This window comes from Photinus pyralis, unplaced genomic scaffold (assembly GCF_008802855.1).
Source record: "Photinus pyralis isolate 1611_PpyrPB1 unplaced genomic scaffold, Ppyr1.3 Ppyr1.4_LG5, whole genome shotgun sequence".
Classification (NCBI taxonomy): domain Eukaryota; kingdom Metazoa; phylum Arthropoda; class Insecta; order Coleoptera; family Lampyridae; genus Photinus; species Photinus pyralis.
The window spans coordinates 3,777,291-3,779,957 of record NW_022170596.1 but is presented as its reverse complement, the minus strand read 5'-3'; positions in this window follow the sequence as shown (position 1 = coordinate 3,779,957).

Sequence of the window (2,667 nt, the reverse complement as noted above, 5' to 3'; positions counted from 1 at the left end):
TGTACATTATACGCCAGGTAATAGTTTTTACTGGCTCTAGGAGATGACAAGCTCGCCTAACGGCTCGCCAGTCAACTTCTCCTATCGCCAGTAAAAACTCACTTACCTGGCTAATAATGTAAAATACTATAACATCACTGTAAAAAATCAAAATCTAATAACACGATCCAGCATCCCTGAAATGTAACCACTGTTACATGTATCACAAGATTTTGTATTCTTACTGGTCGCAACGTTCTTATTTTAACACAACCGGAACTACATAAGCGTGACAGCCGCAATGAAAGTCGGCATTTCTCGTGGAAAAGCCCGTGCTTTCAAATATGCCTCAGGTAGTGCAAGATTTACATTTTCATTAAAAAGGGGTAAGCAAAACTCCGACTGCTTCGATATAGTTAGCACCCAATAAACGAGAAAAGGTCCCACCCCTTCAGTGACCTTGAAGCCAACGATTACTCAAAGCCGTTTGAACTTCACATTAGCTCAGAACCACTTTAATTCAGGCAAGAATCGAAACCCACGTCCACGATTCACCTTCAGTGACATTGATTTTAATAGAGTTTCAAACCCACGTCCACGTTTCACCTTCAGTGACATTGATTTAGCAGGGTTTCAAACCCATGTCTGCGTTTGACCTTCCAGTGACATTAATTTTGAATCGGCTATAATATACTACTGGTGGTAGAAGGAAGTAGAAGACAGAATTAAATTAATGGAAGATCGTCGACTAAAAGCGAAACACGCCACGCCTGATTTTTATACAGAGCTCCTTAAACGAAATTAAGATAAAACCGTGAAACTTCGGCAACAATCTTCGCGGAACAAGGTCCCCGCAGCTAATTACGAGTGCATTTGAATAATGAAAATTAACGCTTTCCTCTAAGACGGTTCAAGATTTTTCAAGCACTTTCAAGCACTTGAACGCGTAATGTAACGGGAACCCACTAGCGCATTTTATGTATTATTATAGCGCAGGTTTCTTCAAAATTTTTGGGCGAATGGTTAACGAGTACGATGTTGTCAAGCTAACTGCGTGCGGCGCCGAAAAGTCTCGACTTAAGGCTCCTCTGTAGTCAATCCGCCATATTTGAAAAATAACTAAACTTTCTTATGAAATGCCGCTTTTGTAGTTGAAGTCTAACAAATTCTCGATAGTGGATACTCTTTGCAATGATGAAAAGAACGGCGGTACTTAAAAAAAGTTGAAATATCGGTCTTAGTTTTTTAGGAAGATCGATGAATAGAAAAATCGTTTTTCGTAAATAACAGCCGTTGTAATGGGAGTAGAAAAACCTACAGCACCAATTTGGAAATCCGACAGTATTTTTTACGGCGGTACTTAAAGATATTATTTCTATCTTTTATGATAAGGCATATATTTTAAAAAAATAAGTTCCGCGATTTTCAGAAAAGAGCGCAACGTTAACATAAAGGTAGGCAACTCAAATTGCACTTAAACCCCTAAGGCGATATCTCATTACTTGCAAGGGAAAACAAAAGAAACTACCTGGCATTATCCTGGCACATTGTTACCTCGTTCCTAATGACATGGATTAGATAAGCTACTATATGTATAATTAGCTAATGTTTATTTTTATTTTTATAGAAATACTTTATTATTTCTAAAACATTTTTCATTCTATCTAGATTCTTCAAGAAATTTGTTTAGGAAGATATCAAATAGTAGCCCCATTTTTTAGCTCAACCCAAGCGGAATACGACCACTTATGTGTTTTAGATACATAGTGAGACGATTATACCAATAATTTGTTGGCTTCTTGTCGCAATTCAGGTGTGGTGTAAAAATGTGACTCCTTTTTGTTTTTTTAACATTTTGTACCATGAAACTGCTTATCTACGTGCATAAAAACATTTAAAAAAAATGTGGTAGGGCAGGACAAACGCATGACCTCGACATAAGGAGAAAGCACAATACCACAATTCCACAAAATACATCAGAAGTTTCAATTAGCATCAATTCAAAAGTAAAGTTTGTCAAGTTAGCGAGACACCACCAAAATGAATATCCGTATCAAAAAAAGCGGCGAGTACCTATGCCTTTTGATAGAGTCCCGCAATCTTCACATCAACTTTGCTGCGATTTTTTTTAATTTCCATTACTATGTGGCAACAGAAAACGGTATGTTCTATACTGTGTACTTATTTTTAGCGGATTTTTTTAAGAAATAAAAAATGTGTAATTGTTTGCATTTTGCCCGTCCGCCCGGGCCCACTTTTTTTTAACTACTATTAGGGGAATGGTAATATATATATAGTCTTGGAATTTTTTGCAATAAGTAGCCTATACCTTGGAGGTCCGCCAGGCGGCCATCACTTTTAGATGTTTTAAGGCCCCCCTCTTTTTTACCCTTATCAGAATAGGGAGTTCGGGGAAGATAGGGACTAGTTTTATCCATACTCTAATGAAAGGTCTCAACAAAAGGAATCCATTTTTACCTCTTCGACGCTTCATCGTGATCGGTTATAATTTTTATCTCTATAACGAATTGCCGGAGGAGGTACTCACAAAGGGCGATTGGGACGTGTGGAACAAATATATCCATTGGTAAGATCAACACGATAAGAGCGAATACAGTTTGTCGGAGGAGAGGCAGAATGAATCGTCTGGACGAGACATCTATTGATGAAGTCGAAGCGAATATCTTG